General features: G+C 37.7%; 1 pseudogene; it reads right to left on the bottom strand.

Annotated features, from left to right (window-relative positions):
* Window positions 1–23,241, bottom strand: part of LOC143410488 (non-histone chromosomal protein HMG-14 pseudogene) — a 179,166-nt pseudogene that overhangs the window by 111,164 nt on the left and 44,761 nt on the right.

The raw sequence follows: 23,241 nt of genomic DNA, 5'->3' as shown, positions 1-23,241 counted from the left end.
TTCAAGGGATGGTTTGATTCAGAGCTATTGCAGGAAGTTGGAGGTTGGGCTAATAAATGAACTCAATCTAATTAAAACTGCATCCCAGCTCAAGATAAACAACTCCTGGAATAATGTGAATGTTCACTTTCCCATCTTAACCCCCATACATAGGGCAAAACTTTCACTTTCAGAAAACAAGACAAAACAAACAGAACAATATTCCATTTTTGTCTTTACTATCTTTTCCTACACATTGTCTAAAATACAATACAAAATTACAAGACATGTAAAGAATGGGCCTGTGCCTGAACCCCACCTAGAGCAGCTAAGTCAGAATCTGTGAAACTACAAGTTGAAAGAGATTGCTGAAAGGAGGGATTTGCATGTGATAGAAAAGAAGGAAGATTATAGAGATGAGAAAATCAAAGTTATCTTCTGACATGCAAATGGAGAAGTGAGATTTTTTAGGGAAATGAAAAGTATGAAATGTTTCACAAGAGAAGCAGGATGTAAGCTCAGATAAAAATCATATTGACCTGGCTTCTTTAATATGATAGTTTTAAGATTTTTACTCTTAAAATACCATCCTTTTGAGATTGGGGATATAGCTCAGTGACAGGACATGCAGTTACCCTGCATGAGGCCCTGAATTCAATCACACACACACACCAAAAAAAAAAAAAAAAAAAAAGCCTTCTTTCTGTGTTAGGTCATCTCTACTAACAATAATAACTTTGCTTATTCGTGGAAGCTTACAAAATTCCAATAAAAAAGAAAAAAAATGATTTCTTGTGGTTAACTTTATCAAGTTATTAATTTTAACCAGAAAACTAATATGGTAGGCTTCAAGGAATTAAAAAAAAAAGCAAATGTTCATTGGTAACTTGCAGGAGAAAATTCTATTTGGGAAAAGCAGTGAATATTTCCTCTATTATTCTATTCAAACAGATGTTCTGCCTCATCTGCATTCACTTTACTTACTATTTTATCTTTGACCTTTCCTTTGAAGGCATTCATGGAAGAGAATGTCAGTATTTACCTACCTGCTGTGCTCCCATCTGTCTAAGCAGTGCATGGATACACACAAATTATATTTTCTTTGTATGACTTTGAATGACAGAAGCATAACCAAGACATCATAGACATAGAACGATCAGATATTATCTCTTTAGTCCCAGAATAAACTATAACATCATCTTACATCTGGACAGTTTATGCTAGGAACAGGTGCTTTTAAACATTTCAAACTAGAAACCCTGATTTCTAGGACCTCTAGGGGCTTTTCAAAACAGTTTTGTTTTGGTTTGAATATTGGCCTCTTTGTTATTAATTTTCTTTAGCTGGAGAGGGAACTGTGATGGAGCAACACTGATTATTTGTAATATGTGTTGGTTATTTTCCTTGTTATTAGGTCAAAAAAGCCCTGTTTACTTTCTTCTGGTGTCTGTTGATGATTTGGACTTAAAAGCACAGAATGAAAAGAACTTTGAGTTCTTTACTTTATTGTTCAAATCTCTTGATAATTTTCTAGGTGGACATAGACCCAACACAGAGACAATGTATCTGACAAGATTTATTCCATATCTTCCATATCGCTTGAATAAAAATGCATTGCTTGCGCATAGGAAGTTTCAGGTATCAATTTCTTAGATGGAATAGGAGAATTTGCAGTTTATATTTTTTAAACCAGAAGTCTTAAGAAACTAAAGTCCTACCACTGAGTTACAGGTGATATCTTTGACCAAAGAAATATACTACTATCATCTATGGGGATTTTTCCAAGATTATCTGATGATATACTTCATGTATAAATTTAGATGTTTAGCACATTGCTTATCTCCTAGAGTATCTTTGGAAATACAGACTTCCTCATCCCCCCTGCAAAAAAGCAAAAAATTTAGATTTGTTTTAATTGAGATCATTTTAGACATTTGGGGCATAGATACATTGAGTACTGGTCTATTTGATAAAAATGGTATTATGAAATAAATCGCTGAAGTCCTTCTGTTCTAAATACCTATTTACATAAAAGCTAACACAGCACAAAGCATATTTTATTTTATTACTGTATAACAAATTAAATTACAACCCAGTGGCTTAAACAGCAAACATTTGTCTCAGAGATTCTTCATCAGTAATCCAGCAATGGCTTTGATGAGAACCTATGGTTCATAAAGTTACATTTAAGAAGTTGGCTGGGGGGTTAATTTCCAAGACTGAAATTTTATAACTTCAAAATACAAATGCATTAAAAAAAAAACTCGGTGCATGAGCTCAGTAGCAGTCTGGAAATGACAGAAGATGGTAGAATGGGTTAAAAAAATGACCCAATTATGTGCTACCCAACAGAAACTGACTTCAAACATGATGTAGGTAGGTTGAACATGAAAGAATGAAATAAGTGAAACTAGGCAACCACTAATCAAAAGAAGCTGAGATGGCTATACCACTATAATACAAAGGTAGATTTTAGGGCAAAGAAAATTACTGGGACAAAGAGGAATATCAAATAATGATAAAAGGTCAACTCAAATAGAGGCTATAGAAATCCTAAATGTATATGTACCTACAATAAGGCTTCAAAATTCATGAAGCCAAAATGACAGAATGGAAAGGAAAGATAGATAAATCTATACTTATATTTGGGGACTTCAACACCCCTTTTTCAATAATAGAATCGATAGAATCACTAGACAGAAAATCAGCAAGGACATAGATGAACTCAACAAGACTGTCAACCAGAGGTTTCTAATTGGCATTGATAGTACATATCATTCAAAAACATCAGAATACACATTATTTTCATTTACACATGGAATATTTTCCAAGATAGAACACATCCAAACCATTAGAAGGTGTGGGAAGCCACTCCTGAGCTAGTTAGCATCTTTACTTGGCCTTGAGCGAAGGAGATTTTGGTTTGCTATTGTAAGTTACTTTGTGGTTCCTCTCACTTAATAGATTGTGCAATGTGCACGACCTCAGTTTTCACTGGGCTAGGGAGACTGCTCTCATAGCTCTGGAATTGAGCATAATTCATTGAGCCTGGACAGCCTACCTTCTACCTTATTTGGCAAAAGAACAAAACATTCTGTAGAAAACCTTTGATGTTTCCCCCATATAAATAAACCAAATGCAGGCTCTCATTCTCTTTCCAGTGTGGAAGCTTGACCCTTAAGGTTGAAGAGCCATCCCATCCCTGCTTTCTAAAATTACTTTCTGTGTAGTGTGGGTTTTTATTCACTACCTTCTTTTTTTAGACTTATATGGCAGCCAGCTCACTCCACACAGAGGAAACCCAAATTCCACCGCCCATGCAGGAGGTAGGCGAGGAAAAGGAGAAATAAAACAGTAAATTTGCAAGGTGAAATCGCTTTTTTTTTTTTTTTTAAAGTTCTCTTATATAATGGAGTCAAACCAGAAATAAATACCAGAAAGCTAAAAGGAAGATCTCTAAATACTTGGAAATTAAGAAACAGGCTTCTTAATATTCCATGGGTCAAATAAGAAGTCTCAAGAGAAATCAACTCAGATCCAGGAGTTTGCATTTCTTAGGAGTCTCTAGTTGGTGGCTGACGTTGCTGGTCCATGATGGAAAAGGGTAGATCAGAGTAGTAGGGGAACCACATTTTGAAAATCACTGGGGTACAACATTACAGATAGAGCTCCTTTCCTAAAGATATTTATATTGTATGTTCAGTTCAGCTAGTAAAGCCCAAACACTCTTCCTTATGGAACAATAGGAACTTATGATCATGTGCCCTATACTTGTGAATTTTTTTCTTGTAAAGTTTAATTTATATTTTTACCCTGTTGCTGTAGTGGGGACATACATATGCTTGTATGCCCCTTCTCATGGCATCCTGGCTGCCGAACATATATGCAACCTGTTCAGTCCCCGAAGAGCTGTTTGTGGCTTCTATTTAGAGAGTGTAACTGAATCATAGTATATAGACAGAATAGTGTAATATTTGCCATTCAACTTGATATGGTTGAATTTAAAGGACCAAAAAACCCCAAAATATATGTAGTGTGTTCCCTTCTAGGCATCATTTTCACAATTAAGTTGGCTTTCACTTATCTTAAGAATTTGTAGTGGTTGCTCAGTTTGTTTGTTTATTTATTTATTGAGTAACGGGGAATTGAACTCAGGGGCACTTGACCACTGAGCCACATCCCCAGCCCTATTTTTGTATTTTATTTGGAGACAGAGTCTCACGGAATTGCTTAGCACCTTGCTTTGCCTGAGGCTTGCTTTGAACTTGCAATCCTCCTGTCTCAGTCTCTATAGCTGCTGGGATTACAGGTATACTCCACCATGCCCAGCTGGTTGCTCAATTTACAATATGCATTATTATTATTACTATTTTTATTTTACTGGGGATTGAACCTTAGGGTATTTAATCACTGAGCCACATCCCTAATCTTTGTTTATTTTTAATTTTGAGATAGGGCCTCTTTAAGTTACTTAGAGCCTCATTTAGTTTCTGAGGCTGGCTTTGAACTTGTGATTCTCCTGTCTCAGCCTCCTGAGCTGTTGGAATTATAGGCATGTGACACTGCATCAAGCTACCATACGCATCTTTAATTCCAGCCTACCTTCAAATAACCCTTCAGTGCTCCATTCCTCTGCACACTATAAATGAACAAGGGTGCATGACTAAATGGTTCTTTTCCATGAAGAGACTATCTTCCTTCCACCTCGCTCCACTCTGCCTTCCAGATCTTTTCTCTTGAAAGCCTTTAGTTGGTTTAACAGTTAATTTATAATTGGCCTCCCATTAGTTTCTTCACTGATTCTGCACTCTTTGGGCATTTTAAAATTTGCTTCTGATTCTTAAAGAGAACCATTCTCTTTCACAAAACACACTTCACAACTGCATGTAAAACAATAAGGCTAGCTGGGCATAGTGGCACACACTTGTAATTCCGTTGATTTGGGAGACTCAGGCAGGAGAATCACAAATTGGTTGCCAGCCTGGAAGACTTCATGAGAACCTGTCTCAAAACAACAGGAAAAAAAAAAAAAAGAAAGAGAGAGAAAAGATGAAGCTGAGGCAGGAAGAGAGCTTCTGGGTTGCTGACCATGTTTTATTTTTGACCTGGGTGAGAGTTACATAGCTATCATCACATTTCAATAACTTGTCTGTGATTTGAGCATTTTCCATATGTATGTTACATTGTACTCTTATGAGGTTATGAAGCAAAATCTACAATTCAGTAAGATATAAGAATTTTCAAAAAGATTAATACTGTTTATTCTGTATGTAATGTAGATTATAATTATGATATAAACAAAAAGGTTCCCCTGGAGCTTTGACAAATATTTCTTAGTTTTAAAAAGGTCATGGGTCTTTAAAAACCACTTGGATTGAAGTTAATAATGAAATCCTCCAAACATTTTGCAAATTAAGTCTGAATCTGCCTGCTCTCCAGCCTCTGCAAACTTGTTTTCCTCACAGCTGGGTTACTTGACCTCATTTTCTGATGACAGTTTGTCAAAGACTCTTGAATTTATTTCCAAGCAGGAGAAACTAGGAAGCCTTAACCTAACATTGTGGGATTCAGAATCTTTTCCTCTTGCCATTGTTCTGGTTCTGATCATATGCCTCAGTTCTGAAAACTTGACTTCTATCTTTTCTACTGGGTGTGTGAGTTAGCTTTGCTTCACTGTGACCAGAATGCTTGATAAGAGAAATTTAGAAGAGAGAAAGTTTACTTTTGCTCAGTTTAAAGTTTAAGTCCATGGTCTGCTGTGTCCATTGCTCTGGGTCCAAGGTGAGGCAACTACCGCATGGCGGAAGGGCGTGGTAGAGGGAATTACTCAGGACATGGTCATGAGGGAGTAGGGGTGGGGGGAAGAGGCTGCAGTGAAGATGGATCCTTCCAGGGGACACCCCTAATGACCCATCTCCTCTAGTCATATTCCACCTGCCTGCATGTATCACTCAGTGCATTCAAACTAGGATGGACTGATTAGGTTACAGCTCTCACAGTCCAAGCATCTCGCCTCCATACATTCCTGTATTAACACAGAAGATTTTGGGGGCAACTCATATCTGCATCATACTACTAGTCCTCATTTTTCTCTGACTCTTTTACTTGCCACTTATCCTATTCTTTGTAGGATGGGAACCTTGCCTTTTCTGCTCCATTTTCCCCTGTTTCTCAGTGCCAACATTATTTAACTAAATCTTGGCTGGGTGTTTGCTACCACCTGACAAGCCCCTCTTGTCCAACAGTTAAGTTCTCAAGTGTTATCTCTGTATTTTGTTGATTTTCCTGACATCTGTCCTATTGGTATCCTTTGCTGGTTTTTGTGGTTTCTACACCATTTACTTTCTCTCTTTCTACCTGTTGTCTTTTTCCTTTCGGGTCAGTTCCTGATGTCTTCCTTTTTTAGCTCTGTCAAAGAACTCTAAGAGTTCTTCCCTAGGTCCTACTTGGGGACAGAATTTATAAATAGTGAATATAAGATGGAAAGCATCTCAGAGTAGATGTGTACAAAACTTTCCTTTTATAGAGGGGGAAACTGGGGCTCAGCTAAATTCTTAAATATTTGGTTGGATCCTATCTTCAGATATTAGAACAATATTTTAAAAATCTTTATAGAAATATTTTTCTTTATGGTAATCTGGTTTAGTGCTCATGAGAGCACCTAGCTCTGTGGACCTGAATTTAACTTTAATTTAACCTTCCAGCAGTCAAAACATCACAGTCCCCAAGGTCTTATAAAAATCCCCAAGAACCGGTAATTTGGTAGAGGCCTGGAGTTGGCACAGAAAGGTCACATTTGTGGGCCTCCACTCTAGAGGATTTGGCAGAGGCCTTGGATTCCAACAGCTCAGGCAAATAGTTGTCCCAGTAACCAAAGGGGACCAACCATAGCTGAGTGGGCACCAGAACTGGATGCTAAATGACTAGGCAGGGTGTGAAATATCTCAAAGAAGAAATCCAACAAGGATTTGGAGGACAACAAATGGGAGAAGATTTCCTTCTTATTCAATGCCAGTTTATGGGTCTCTCATTACCACATTGAGGACAGAGGAAAGATTTTGGAAAAAAAAAAAAAAAGAGGAAATTTGGAATGGATAAATTGAATTATTGTTGGTGAATTTAATATTTTCTTTTTTAATTAAAATGGTTATTGAGAAGCACATTGTGATTAATTCCAAGAAAACAAATTTGTAATACTTTGCATGTCATATTTGAAGGATATTTTCATATGTTATAAAAACGGTTAAGGAGAATGGTGTATGAAACATAAACACCCAGGGACAGTGCATAGATAGGAGCCAGCAGAGGAGGTACGATCACAAGAAAGAATAGACTTTAAGATGAATGGACAGGAATATTGGGCCTCTCAGAATAGAGCTAGGACAGGAATATTGGGCCTCTCAGAATAGGGTGGATAGCTGATCCCCAAGACATAGCTTAGAACTGCCATTTCAGATCCAGGAACAGTGGTGTAACTCAGAGTACCCTGAGATTGTTCAAGATTGTTTCCCTGTAGATCAGAGAAGATGTTAAGATCAAAATGAAATCAATGTGAAGAAAATAAAGAAATGGAATTTGATGAGTCCCTGGTTGTAGATAGAGCTTTGTACATGCAATGTTGACCTAGCCATAATAACAAAGCTCACTGGCACAGCCAGGCCCAGAACCACCATCTCTTCTCCCATTCTCTACAGCTTTTAAAGCAAGATTGAGCCATACACCTAACTTCTGGATGGGCGTGATCCTGTTACACTGCAATATGTCTATTTCAACTCCTGATTATTCTAACAGTGTTTCCCTTTTAACACAGATTTCCTCTAAAAGTGGATAAAAATAGAAAGATAAAGGTAGGAGTGTTTCAGCCCATCCTAACAGAAACTTTCAATAAGCCTTGACTAATCATTGTGGTTTGATGGTCAGAGATGCAGAAGTTACTTTAGATGTATAAAACGTATTGTCTATAGATTGATCCTAACTGGTATTTTTTATTGAGTTCTACTTGTGGTAATTCTGAAATGGAGCTACAGCCCAGATCAGGGGCCCTGCCACAATCCACACCTTCCCAAAAGGTTAGCATAATTTGAGGAAGATTTATTAAAAAAAAAGAACTTGAAATAATTATGGATCTGCACCATATGTCCTACCACATTAGAGAAATTTTCATCTTCTGGTCTGTTGTAGTGGAAAGAGCACAGGATGTGGAGCCAGAAAGATCTGGAAGTTTTCCAGTCTCTGTCACTTTGTCATCGTGTGACCTTGGGAAAATTAGTTCATTTTTGTGAGCCATGGTTTTCTTTTCATAACATGGGGATAAAGCTAATATTCCTTGGATGGCAATGAGGATTATATGTACCATAGATTCTGCTGCGCGACCAGCACGCTAGCTTCATACTAGAGGTCCTAAGCATAGAAGTTAACTAGTGAGATCAAAATAAAGACACATAAACTCAACTTACCTTTTTCTTGCCCGGCTAAGAGACGGCCCTTCCCGTCTCCTGCCTCTAGCCACCTGATGCGGTAGCAAGGTTTACACAAGAGACCAGCAGGAGAGAGGGAGAGCATGCCAGAGAGTGGGCTTTTATTGGGGAACAAAAAATTCAGGGGAAGATTCCATCCAATGAAGGTCGAGGGGGACAGCATTTCAAGGTCAGGGTCAGTGATTGATTTCAGGGTCAATGGTCAGTCACACCCCCACATGGACAGGCTCTCACACCTGAAAAGGGTGGGGATAAGCTCTGACACAGCTGGCCTGAGCACCTCACACCCAGTCAGGGAGGTACCCAATCACGTGTGAGAACGACTTCCCACAATAGATTAGGTGGTGAGCCCCCAGAGTACCCTTTTCTTCTTCCATGGGACACTGTAATGTGCCTTGGTTTTCTATGCTTATTACAGACCAAACCTCCTCTTCAAATTCACTTCTCATTTTTTGTTGGTTTACAAACAAAATATCTGCAATATTCATATCTGCAAATTCTCACTCTAGTCTGGGAAATATTTAAATTTACTAAGTTGAATTTGTGCTTCTTCCTTTGTGGGAGGCAGAATGATGGCACCTTTTCCTATCAGGTGTCTAGATTCTACTCTCTGGAATCTGTGAACCTGTTACCATACACAGAACCTGGAATTAAGATGGCTAATCATCTAACCTGAAACTAAAAAGGGTACCCCTAATTGATCCAGGTGGGTTTAGTGCAATCCCAAGGATCCTCAGTGGTAGATAAGAAAGGAAGATGAGTTAGAATCAGAGAGACATTTGAAAATGCTGCACTGTCAGTTTTGAAGATGGAGACAGGGCTGAGGGCTAGGAAATGCAGGTGGTTTTCAGAAGCTGGAAAAAGGCTGAGTCTCCCCAAGAGGTTCTTGAAGGAATGCAACCCTGAGAACACTTTGAATTCAGTCCAGTGAGACCCATTTTGAGCTCATGACTTCCAGAAATATCATAAAGTAAATTTGTGCTGCCTTAAGCCACTACATTTAAAAGAGTGATAACTTATTACTGGAATAACAGAAAAGGGATACACCCCCTTTCCTCATTTTTTGGAAACACTACATTTTGGCTAGCACGTACCCCTTATGTTTTATAAGGGTCAAGTGTCTTCTCTTCTTCTATGAGTCTGAAGAGTAAGCTTCTTCCCTCATTTATTAAACTGTCAACACTTAATGGCTCTCTTATTATCCTTCTCTTATCAGATTTCCAGAACTGAGTGCTACTGAGCTATGGTAGAAACAGATTCAGGGTCCTGGCATGAAAAAGAATCACATTCAAAGTGGATAACTTGACGAAGATTTACTAAAGGGATCTATGGTGAAGGTATGGACAAAGTGAGGGAAATTAGATAATAGAAAGTTTTGGAGGATCCCCTTGGGGGATGAAGCTACCTCCCTAGATCCTGAAGGTGTGAGCCCAGGAGGATTGGTTCCTGGAATACAGAGGGAGACAGGGAGAGAGAAGAAAGGAGGGAGGGAGGAGAGAAAGAGAGAGAGAGAGAGAGAGAGAGAGAGAGAGAGAGAGAGAGAGAGGGGTGAACAATAAGGATGTCTAGGGTAGCCTGATAGAGCTATGATTGAGTTGAGAGAATCTAGCCTTCAACAGCCCTGCAGGGAGGGATGAAGGAAAGTAGCCCAGTCACTACTGTCTTTACTCCCTTCCTTCAATCTCCCATGAAAGTTCTCTACTGGTCAACTCTGCCAGAATTTAGAGGGTAGAGAGACTTCTATGGCCACAGCAGTCCATCTCCAGGGACACAGCGTTGTTTTGAGAATAAGGGTGAGCAGGTGTAGAGGGGCAAGCAGAAGATGTCTAGCACACAGTGGAAATTGAAATTCACCTATAGGGATATGGAATGGCTTGAGAACAGGCAGTATAAAACTATCTTACCAAAAACATCAGTGCTAAACTGTATCAGATGCTCAAATGAATGAATTTGTGCCAATGCATATATTATTAGCTGACCTTCTGGAGTAGAGAGCCAGGCATTGCAGGGATAATTCCCATGACTATCATTGGGTAGGTGTCATTTATAGGTGGATTCAATAATCGGATTCAATAAGCATTAGCTGATTTTTGTTATGGCCAGCCACAGAAGTCTGCACAAGGGTTGCAAAATACATAAGGTGTGGTGCATAACTTTTAAGGTGACTCCTTCTAAAGAACTGACCCAAACTTTTATGCATGTTTTCACTTGAACTGATGGAGATCCTATAGATTTCAAGGTATCACTCACTCTCGCCCTTTAAGGTGGAAGGAAGAAAGGAAGTAGGGAGGGAGCGAGGGAAGAAGGGAAAGGAGGAGAGGAATGAAGGAAGGAAAGAAGACGCTTGGGTAACTCCACATTTAATTCTATTTATGTTTAAATTGCCATGTCGCCATTCAAAAATCACTTCTTTCTCTTCAGGCTCCAAACCTGCAGGGACCTAACCAGAACAATGTGGAAAATCAAAATGTAGTCCCTGAATTTAAAAAGCAGTCCAGCGAAATCAAATCAAGTAGAAGTCCATCTGGCTCTCCATTACATCTTGCCTGTGATTTCTCTCAGGTGTATGATGCACCTGAGTGGAAATGTGAACACTAATTGCTTGTATCCTGCCAGTCTTCTTGATTCCTCTGGGCCTTTGAAGAAAATAAAAATTATACATACCTCCCAGGAATAGAATCCATCTGGTTTGAGGAAAATGACATTATCTCTCAGCAGACTTGGAGGATTCTAAACTACCACTGCTGAAAGAAACTTGAGAATACCTCTAACCAGACACCAGAGGGATGGGGCATGTTGTGCCAGTAAACTTTTTTGTTGAATCTTCAAATTAAAAAAAAAAAAAAATCAGTTCTCACTGCCATGGGTTGGGCAGCTTCTTCCAAATGTGAGTGGAGGCTGCCTGCAGATCAGGCCCTCTGGATGTGGGGACCAAAATGTAGAGGGTAAGAATTCTCTTTGGACAAAGGACAATAGGTACACAGAGAATTACTGTGATGATCTCATTCTTATTCTCTGTTACATGTGCCTGGCATCTGCATCTGTATCTATGGTTTCATTTAATCTTTTTAACAGTCATGTGAAGCAGAGAGAATAAATGCTCAGGAATTTTATTAGCCTTTTTTTTTTGGTCAACTTATCCTCTGGTTTCAACCCTGTAGTTCATCCTCCACACTTCAGTGAGAGTTATCTATTTAACATGAACATTTTATCAACTCTATTCCTGCTCAATTATTTTCCTAAATGGCTCCCCATTACTTTTAGCATAAATACCACCTTCCTCATAAGATTTAAAATGTCAGCGGTAATCTGTTCTCTGTGGATTTGCCTGGTCTAATCTCCCCTTCTTCTCTCATCATAAAGGAAGCTTCAACAATATTCATGTCTCATTTGCCGTGTGCACATCATAATCTCTTTACCAACCCAGCCTCCAAGGTCTCCCTCTCAGCCTCTATGCCTGGCTAGTTCTTACTCAGTTGCTTCTCTGTCCAGAGAAGATTTCCTTTCAGTTCATGGCTGATCCTGGTAGACTAATTTTTTTCATTTGTTTATATACATTTCCTATTTTAGTACTCAATATACTTAAATGTATTATTTTAATGTCTGTTATTCTACCATAATGTCATTTTCTGCACGACAGGAATAGCACCATTTAATTTTTGTATAACCAGGCTGAGACCTGGAATATAAGTGGGTGGGTGTGAAAGAGAATTCCTACTTATCCTGCATAACCTTGGGATCCAGTTCTGTGTGGCTTTCCCAGCCCTTGCTAGGTGGTTGACCTCCTATAGGTACAGCCTGACAACACCTGTCTTTCTCCTATGAGGCTTCCGTGGGGCTTCTGTATGATGAGTGGAAATCACCCTCGTATTTATTTTTGTTCCTTTCCTTTTGATTCTTTTTCTCTCATTCCTACTTCCCCAATTAAACTGTGTTTATGCCAATCAAAGTGCAGGACACAAGCTGTTGATGCAGGCTTTTGTTTCTGGGGAACTCAGTTACACAGTGATTTGTAAAGACAGAACTTAGTTGGTGCTTCATAAATGTTTGTTAAAAGAATGAACTAAGTATAACAGAAATTTCCAAATATTTATATTTTACCATAATTATTGCATTCCTTCCTCCTCAGTTTTGGAGATTGCAGAGCAATAACAATTATAGAATTGTTGATACACAATGTCTGCTAGGAAGTGAAGGAATAGGTAAATTTTACTTTTCTGCTATCTAATAGAGTATTCTCTTTCTGTTTTTGCTGACATCTTATGTTGTATCACTTCAGTATCATCATTTGAAATTTTTTTTCTTGATACTGGAGATTGAACCCAGAGGTGCTCTACTACCAAGCGACACCCCAGCCCTTTTAATATTTTTATTTCAAGATAGGGCCTTGTTAAGTTGTGGAGGCTGGCTCTGGCTGTGAAGTTGCCATGCTCCTGCCTGAGATTACGAGTGTGAACCACCACATCTGGCACAATCGTTCTTTAGTTTTTTTTTTTCCTTTTTTTTTTTTTTTTTAAAATCCAGGTAATAAGCACTAGGATGTTTTCAAACCACTTATGTGATCTCTTAAATATAGAAACAGTTATACTTTTAACACATTTTCTTAGTTTTGGATCAGGTGTTTGGTGCAAGGTGGATATAATTGAGTCTAAATGTTGACAAATCCCTGACGCATTTCCATAGGGGAGCTACTATGTGGTTGGAAAGCCACAGGCCAAGCGTGAAGGCCTTAGTATACTAATAGGTCAGTAATTGTTGACATGAATAGGTGTAACACATCTTATCACCCGCCCAAGGCTCATCTCTCAGGCTGGGTTTATAAGGTAAGGTAGAGACCTAGGTTTTAACCTAATTTTGAAATGAAGCAGAACAGAATTATTCCAATGCCAAAACCAATTGTTTATCCTTAAAAGGGGAATTGCTAGAAGATATTTTATTGACTGATTACCTGAGTCATTGACATTTGACTCTTAGATTAACCTTAATTATCTCAGTCAAGGTCATCTCCTCAGCTAATATTCCATTACTCAGAATGAGAGTGCTTCAAACTTTGTGGACATGCATACATGAAGGGTACTCCTTAGATTATAATGAACACAGTGATCACCAAAGGGTATTGTTGAAGATTCTGATTTATTAGTCTAAAGTATGACATCAGATTCTGCATTTTAAAAAAACTCCTAGGTAAAGTAATGCTGATGTCACTTAGATCACTGTTCTCAGATCATACCTTGAGTCACAAGGATCTCGACAATACGCTTATTAAAAAACAAACAAGCAAACAAAACAGTCCATCAGAAACTATAGGGCATGACAAGAGTCCCACCAAAATTCCCTAGGGTAAGCTTTAGGAGTTATATTAATTTCTTTGACCCAGGTGACTTTTGTATTTTTTCCCCAAGGTGGTCATATCCTTCTCCATACTAATGTACAACTCCATCTGGATAATTGGCAGTAGAGAAGTTCAGGCCCCAAAGAATGCAAAGTGGCTTCTCAGCTATAAACTTTAGTCTACCTGAAAGAGAATCCTACACTATTCCTCACTTTTAGCAGGCAAATATTTCAATTTTTCTCTGTGCATACACTCTCAGAGGAAAGACCAGGTGAAGATACAGAAATTGAAATGCCTCTGAGGACTATGTAACTTCTGTCTTCAGGATGGAAAAAATATAGAAGAACCAAGACTAAAATGGGTAGATTAAAAAGAAAGGGAGAAATTAATAGAGGTGTCCAATATAATTGATAAAGATAAGATTGAAAACATTTTGATTTCTCTTATGCCAAAAAGATAGGGAAGCTCTGTTATTATTTCATTTCCTGCTGTGATCTGAAATAGAAAGGTCAAAAGTGACTTTAACTAAATTAGGATAGTTTTGTTTTGCCTCTGGGAATACTGACAAAAGAAGATGCAATCAGCATGCTTTGGTTTCATGTTGTTTGAAATATGCCCGAGGAAGAAAATGAGGTAAGCCATGCAATCTGAGATGCTGTCAGGCAGGTGGTAGGCTAATGGTGGCCAGCTGCCCACAGTACTGGGAGCCTGAATTGTGGGTGTACCTCTTATGGGATGCTCTTGGGCTGCAGAATCAGAACGTTCTGTGATTGTATGGGTCATTTTGTATGTCTGATGACTTGTTATCCACACATTCCCAGGAGTGGTTCACCATGGTCCAGTCAGTAAGGGGTGACTTCCTGCACCCTGGGCTAGCCTTTCTTCTGTTTCTGCAGGCAGCATTCCTTGGCACATTTTGTGAACTAGCATTTTAGCATTTTTCTCAATTGACTCTGGCATCAATTATGTCAGTCTGAAACATTCAAATTTTCAGACACAGAGATAGGCTCTTCCTCTACTTTCCAGTAGCAGAATTAGAATTTTCCCCATCCCAGTGATTAATTTACTTGCTGGGGAACTTTGGAAATGGAACCATCAAAACTGTGATCTTTGAATGCTATTTTGGATAAGAAAGAACCCTATTTAAAAAAAAAATTGCATCTTTTTCTACCAATTTCATGTATTAATCAAGAAAAATCACTTGAATAAAATGGATAAGGATATAAAAGAAGCCATTATGTCATGCTAATTAACATTGTTTACAACATTCTTTCTAAATTTTTTGGCAAAAACTTTTATGTGAGGAAGAAAATTTACACTTCTCGCTATGCCAAGTATAATCCTTACCTCCTTCCTCTTTCCCTCCAGTTCTTTCTCTGTGTTCCTTAACACTACTCTGTAAAAAGTAAGCATCTCCAATTGAAGAAGACCAGAGACTCCCACCCAGAAGACCCTTTCCATAATTAAACAGAACCCCCCACCATATTTGTTGCATGAATGTTTCTCTTAGTCTGTCAGAGAGGATGTCAGCCAAAGCTTCTGCAGATAGCATTGGGGTTGGTAATTTCCTTTTTTTTTCTTTTTTTAAATGCCAAGTTTTTGCATACAAAAGGTGTGATAGTGTTAGAATTTACAGTCAAACTTGTTTTGCAAAAAGATGTTCTTTTTTCTTGATAAAGACATTTAAGACCTCTGGCCTAAAAAGCCATTTTCTGGTTACTCAAAGAAAAAAAATTATTTTTATGTAAAACCTCCAAGCTGCTCCTCCTATTGGGTATAAAGTTCAAAAAATTTCTAAAATTTTGGTCCAGAGAATGTTTTAGGCTATCTAATAGCCCTCTGGACTGACTACATACAGTCAACAAACCTACTACCTAAAAATTCCTCAGGTGTCCAGTCTCTTCTGTCCCACTTCACAATATTTTGAATTTTTTTACAGTTACGTAGGTTACATGGCTACATTTTCCAATAAAGAACTTTGTTGAAGGTGGTGGTTCTGTCTTTGATTTTCCTGAATTCTACTTACCAAATGCAAGGAGCATTTGTTATATTCTCTTCGTATCCAGCATTCCTTCAGTGTGTTCAGTTATATGTCACTTAATGATGGGGACATGTTCTGAGAAATGCATTATTGAGCAATTTTCTCATCATGGCTAGCATCACATAGTGGACTTAACACAAACTAAGACAGCTACATCATCACTAGACTATTATAATCTTATGGGACCACAATAGTATATGCAGCCTATGGTTGACCAGAATGTCATTATGCAGTGTGTGACTGTACACCTGTCAAATTTAACCTCTCCAGTTCACTCATGTTCTTTGATATCATGTCCTGATTTTCACCTGCTAGATATCTGAGTGCTGTAGACTGAAGTGTATTCCCCCCAAATTCGTACACTGATGCTCTAATCCCCACTGTGACTGTACTTGGAGGCAGGGTCTTTAGGATGTATTTAAGGCTAAATGAGGTCATAAAGATGAGGTCCTGATCTGATAGGGATGGTGGCCTTATGAGAAAAGGAAGTGATCTCTCTTTCTCCCTCTTCCTTTCTCTGTGCACACTAGAGGAAAGGCCATTTAAAGATAGTGGAAAGACAGATGACTACAAACCAGGAAGAGAGACCTCACCAGAAACCAAACCCAGCCAGAGCCTTGATCTTGGACTTTTCAGCATCAGAACTGTGAGAACATAAATTTCTGTGGTCTAGGCCATGCAATCTGTGATATTTTGTTGTCGCAGCCAAGAAGGCTAACACGCTGTCTTCTCTCCCATTTGGAAACAAGCAACCTGAAGAAGGTGTTTCCATGTGGAAGCTATTTCACCAGAGTGGGAGAAGCCATGTAACTTTACAAGAGGCATTAGTCATAAAGCCAAAGTCTTGGCGCAAAAGTAGCACCCACACTTTTGGCAATTTTGTTTGCAAAAAATTCTATTTCCCACCAGCGGTGCCAACAGCAATGACTATACTTTAGTGGAGGAAATGGTGCTGGAGCCAGATCTCCAGTGAAGCAGCAGCCATCATTCCTGGAGGCCTAGCTGTGAATTAGATTCTCTAGCCCACCCAATTACCTTGTAAAGTTACCTGCTACCCTTTCAATAACCTTTTTTTTTTTCTTGTCCCATCAACTATATATAGTTTTGTTTTCTGTCACCCTTAGATATGCACTAGAAGAAGAGAAGACAGCAAATTTATTCTACCAAGAAGAAAAGGCTTACGTTTGTGATCGATAAGATTCTATCGAGCTGTAGACTTACTCTACTCAGCAGAGATATGTCCTCTGTAATTATTATGCACGGAAAAGAATATCAATGCACAATATTTATAAATTATTTTAATACTAATAACTATAATGACATGTTTGTGAATCATTTTAACTTCTTCAGTACTTTATATGCACTCTATTAGTTAATCCTCAAAACAGTTGTAAATTAAGTAGCATGAACATTACTAAGCCCATTTTTAGATGATGAATGAAAGGCAATGAAAAGCTCCAGAGACGATATAATAAATCTGGAAAGCTACAGAGTTTTAGCTGTAAGTGAAACAGAACTCAGGCACATATATTATGTTGTCTGTTCATAGATTTCCTGAACATACATAATACATTGTATGCCGTAGATTTCCCTCTTTACTGTGTCCTTTTACTTTTAAGGTTTATGAAGCTTTCTAGGAATCACCACCAAGTTTCAGATTCATGAGACTCTGCTTCCTTTCTTTCATTTGGGCCATTTGATACTCTCTACATTTTCTAAGAATCGACTCATATCACATTCTTCTAGATATTTCTCTGGCTAAAATTTCACCCTACTTGTTGTTAATCCTGATTATTCTTTACTTCCATTAACTAATAGATTTGGATTTAGTGTAATTCCATTCTTCGCCAGTGTTATTAATAGTTCAAGGGTAATAATAACTTGGGAGAGCTGAATTCATTTCCATAATTTAGTTTTCCAGACTAAATGGGCTAATATTCACAAAAATGTTGCCTTACTGACATTTTGGCAGCATTTGGGGGGGGGCTTTTTTTTTTTTTTTAGAAAGAGAAGTTTTTTAATATTTATTTTTAGTTTTCGGTGGATACAACATCTTTATTTTTATGTGGTGCTGAGGATCGAACCCAGCGCCCCATGCATGCCAGGCGAGCGCGCTACCTCTTGGGTCACATCCCCAGCCCCAACCTGTATATTTTTAAGCTTCAAGTCTACCAGCATGTATCACTGATTATTTCGCCAAAGTATGAAATACTATGGTCAAATCTTTGCTAAAGTTTGTAATATATGAACAAATACAGATAATTGTGTTAGGGATGTCAACTAATTGGGGAGTTCTATTGCTTAAGATGGTAATGAGCCTATTTCCTTGTGAAAATGAAGGTCAAGTTCAGGTTGACAAGGCATTTGCTTCACTTCTCTTTCACACTCCACCAAAATCCATCATCAAGTCCTTCTGACTCTGTCTTTGATGTTTGTGTCAATTGTGGTCCTCGCAGGAAACGGAAAGTGCACTTATATTAGAATAATTTGAGAAACTAGTAATTCCCACCCACTGAGGGGCCTGAGAGCCCCCAGGGAGGGGGCTGCTTTAGAGGAGGGGCCTTGTGGGAAGGATGTCACAGGTCCAAGGCAAGAACTTCAGTAGGGCATTGGTAATCAAGAGCTCTTGCTTTCTCCTGTTGGTTTCTCATACTCTACATCCTAATCCTTCTGAAATTCCCTTGGCTTCTCCTTTGCAGTGTACCAAGAATCCAGCTGCTCTCACCTTCTTCACTGTTACTTTATCTTTTTCCTAGATTATTTCAACAGGTTCCTAACTGGTCTCCTTATTTCTGCTCTTGCTTCTATACGGTTCATCCTCAATGCAGACACATGAGTGATCTGGTTAGGACATAATTCTCTTCAAGTCACTGCTCTGCTAAAGCCCCCCGGTAAGGGCTTCTCATCTCACTAGGAATATAATCAAAATGATCACCATGTCTTAAGTGCTCCAAAGAATCACCTTTCCTTTTTCCTTTCCCTCCCCTTTAGGGCTTCATATTTTCCCACTAACCCATGATCTCACTGGTTTAGCAATGCAAGGCTCCCAGTTGTGTCTTGAACATACACTGCAGGACTTTTCCCAGCTCTGATATCTGCCCTGGAATTCTGTATACAATGCTCTTCCTTTCCTTTGGTCTTTACTCAGCAGTTATGTCCTCAGTCCAGCCTTGTCTGACTGTTCTTATTCCAGTTCTGTCTTCCAAATTTTAATTTTTTTCCCTGCAGCAATTATTATCCTTTAAAACACAACATGATTTTCTCATTATACTGTATGCTGCTCCCACCAGAAATAAGTTCCTGTAAGGACATGAAGTTTTGTACATATGTAATATCTCAAATATCATTTGCCAAAAAAGGGAACTAAACAAATATATATTAAATACAGTGAATCTGTTTCAATAACTATTAGGTTTAATCTTCTCTTGTCTTATGGATAAAGTTTTCTATGTAGTAGATTCATATGCAATTGCATAAAATAATACAAAAAATCCCCTGTACCCTTTGACCAGTTTCCTTGAATGGTAATGCCAGTCACAACCAGGATACTGACACAGATAAAGTCAAGACACAGGACTTTCCTATCAACTGGAGAATTCTTCATGTTATCCACCTATAGCTGCAACCATTTTCCTCCAGCCCCTCATCCTCTCCTCAGTCTCCAGCAATCATTAATCTGTTCCTCATTTCTATAATTTTGCATTTTCAAGACCTTTATGTAAAGGGGATCCTTGGTACTGAATTTGGTACTGAATTCCCCTGCCCATAGTGTTTGTTGAGGAGTAAGAAACATTATGGGGACTTATCAGTGCTGCTTTGTTGAGATCACCAGAATCTCCAGACTTGTTTTCTTCTTTTCTCTCTCTTTTTCTCTAAGATTCCCCAAAGACTTGGCGATGACCTGCACTACATGTAAGGGATCTTATCACCTTTTGGCTATTGTCCCACCTGGAAGAAATGGAGCAGTCACTCAGTTGTCTTTCTGATTTCTTCAGCCTCTATCTCATTCTGTGCTGATAAGAGGCATCTAAACTAGTCTGGACAGCCCTTCGAATCCACTTTTTTCTTCCTTTCATTCAGAGAACTTCCTTCTAGATTAGAAAAATAGATAATTTGCAATTTTCAAGACTGTGCTCATATCTATTCTCACTTCACTATTTTGGGGAAGGCGAAGTGAATTAGTCTTAGTAGATGGCAGGATTTTTGCCTTTAGTCACCCCCTTACAAAATTTAAAGCAAGATAAATCACTCTGTCCTTATTTGTGAGGACTTTTTGTTTTCCCTCTATTTGTTCATGCTTTTAGAGGAGAAAGATGGTGTGACCCTGCCTCTATTCCAGTGTCATTAAGAGTGCTTAAACACACTTCAGATTAGTAACAGTCTTTCAACTTGGCCTTCCTGATAAAGTTTGCTTAATGGTTCTCTTGATTCAAATGCTGCCTTTGAACAGGTATTCAAAATTCAGCAGTGTCACTGATACCTTAAAGACACCAACTATCCCAATTCAGCCAAGATGAAATAGATAACCTGAATAATTCTACAACTTTTAAAACTTGAAAGAATTAAGTTTTGGTTTTCATTCAGTAATGAAAACAAGATTTCTCTCTTCTCTGGTTGGTATTTAAGAATATGACATATTTCATTTACTTAACAGAGTTGAAGTGTTTGGTATAGTAAGCTAGGTATGGTAATTTCAAAGTAAATTCAAAATTTCACAACTCTTTTTTAAAAAAGTAATTAGTTAAGATATAGAAAAAGTAGACTCAAATTAAAAAAAAAAATTCTAAGCTCCATCTGGTCTCATTATCTTAAGATTTTTAAAATAACTTTTCTAAAGGGGGTGAGAAATATATGGATTTACAAGTATTGCTTTTATTAAAAATATCAAATAGTATGTAGTTTTTTTTAAAGCTACCAGATACAGAAATTTACCAATTTAAACCTAAATTTTTTCTTTATTTTGTAGTGATCACAGAATAAAAGGATAAGTATCCTTATCCTTAATATTATTAAATATAATATACTTATTTTTTAACTTGCTAAAATTAGTACAAATAGAAAATTCTACTTTTGAGTATATGTACTCAAAATATAAAATTTTGAATATATATTCTCTTTTAACAAATTACAATTTGTTAAAGAAATATCACTTTGTGTGGTGATTTTTGTGTAGTGATTTGTGTGTGTAATTTCATATATTGGTAAAATTCAAAACTATTTTTCATTCAGAAACATTCTATGTTAAGTTTGGGGTGAGGGGTGAATAGGGCTGACTGATCAAAAAAGGGCTAATGGCCCCAAAGCTTTCAATTTCTTTTCTCATTCAGAGGCCTTAACTAATACTTAATAAAAAATGAATTTTTTATTTTTAAACTTTTCTATTGTTTTTCAGAAAGTAGTTCTTTATTCAGTGGTGCAAAGAGATTTTATCCCCTGTTAAAAAAAATTAAAGAAAATAAACTACACAGTTGAGATTTTGTCTGATATAATTTATACCCTTTGAATAAGCACCTTGAAGTTGAGCAAATAAATTGTACACTTAACCCACGGGAAACTAGAACATGAATTCAGACATACGGGTTCAGGTATGTGCCAAATTCAGGGTACTGTGAGAGGTTAATTTAATTACAAGACCTGGGTTGGGAAGAATGATTCAGGGTATCAGGAGGAGCTAGAAGCAGAGTGACTAGAGAACTTGGATTTGTCAAATCTTATATGTGACCAACAACATAGAACACAGGTTCAAGGTATCTTCCCCAAGGTCATTGAGGAAAGGGCAGGAGGTCTGAAGCTCAGATCATTTCTGCCAGTTGTTAAGGCACATATATAGAATTCTAGGACTTTGGAGGGTCATCACTGGAAAGCAACTGCTATAATCAGTAAAAGACTTCTAACTAGGTGAGGGTGGAAATGTAGTCTCCTTGAACTCCCATGTTAAATGATTACGCTTTAAAAAAAATCTGGTTTTTCTGAATCCCATTATCACATACAATTCTAATGTGCCAATGAAAAATAAATAATAAAAAAATGCATTTTATATTACGAAAATGAACCAGAATTTCCTGATAAATTGTAAGACAAATAAATAAACCTAGTTTTCATTGTTCAGTTATTCTTCATACCCTTTCTAGATGATATAAAACTAGAGTTTGGCAATATTATTCTATGTTGACATTATCCACTTACTTTCCTAGGATTCTAGAAGGCTCAGAAACTATTGAAGAGTCTTAAGTTTTTAAATTGAGTCCGCAGATATGACCAGTGTGTGTTTGTGTGGGGAAACTTTACATACCATCTATTTTTTTTTTTTCTTAAGAATCTCTAATTCTATTCTGCTCTATATATAAAAAAGAGAAAAGCTTCAGGGGAAGGTGTCAAACCATAGTATAAAGCTACCCGACTAGTTGCAAAGGAAAGGGTTTTAGCATATGTTCAAAGTTATTTTTGACATTTCTATAAATAAGCTCATCCCACATTTCTGTGCACTTCCTTCACTTAATAAGAATAATAATAAAAGTCCATCAGCAGAGTTTGCTGCTTTTGCATATCATCTAAACTCCAGCTAACTTTTTTCCTCTTAATAAAAAATGGGTAGGAATACTGCTATTGAATTTCTACATTCATTAAAATAACTTGGAGTGTAATTGGGGCTGGGGATGCAGTTCAGTAGTAGGGCCCTTGTCTAGCATGTACAAGGTCCTGGGCTTGAACTCTAGCATTGCAAAAACAAAAAGAAAATAAGCCATTTATTACTAAGGGGTCTATTAGAAACTATGTTTGATTAATTGTATACATTTGCCAACAATCATCTATGAAGGGTGCAGATCTCTTATAATAAGATCCAGAAGCATGCCATCCATAATGTGTTCGAGTATGGAATATTAGAAATCATAAGAGAGCCTGACAGAATTATCTGGTATAAATGTCTCAAAAGTATCAGATCGTTTCAGAGGAAAGAATTATCCAAGGAAAACTGAAGTGTAATTATTCATTTTATGGACCTCTGTAGGAATTTCTCATTCAGAGATTATTTTCATGATGTGAACAAATAAGTGTGTGTGTGTGTGTGTGTGTGTGTGTGTGTGTGTGTGTGTAAATAAGCCTTTAGTGAATTTTAATATAAAAGGTGGAATAATAAAACAAACAAAATCAATGGAATGTGTGTATCATCTAGCCAGTGTTCTCAGGTACCTTCACTTCCTCCTCTTGTAGTCAGTAATTATTTATCAAGCAACTGCCACATCCCAGAAAGTGCAGCAGGTTTGGGAACATAATGACAAGATTTCTGCTACCTTCCCCGAACTTAAAGGGGGAGGGAGATAACAAATGAGCAGTGTCAGATATGGGGAGTGCTGCTGGGAAAATGTGTCCACAAAGATCAAATTTGGTGTATAAAGACTCCTTTGAAAATG

The sequence above is a fragment of the Callospermophilus lateralis genome, chromosome 11, assembly GCF_048772815.1.
Source record: "Callospermophilus lateralis isolate mCalLat2 chromosome 11, mCalLat2.hap1, whole genome shotgun sequence".
NCBI classification, from domain to species: domain Eukaryota; kingdom Metazoa; phylum Chordata; class Mammalia; order Rodentia; family Sciuridae; genus Callospermophilus; species Callospermophilus lateralis.
The sequence above is the reverse complement of the archived record's forward strand: the minus strand, read 5'-3'. Positions and strand labels throughout refer to the sequence as shown.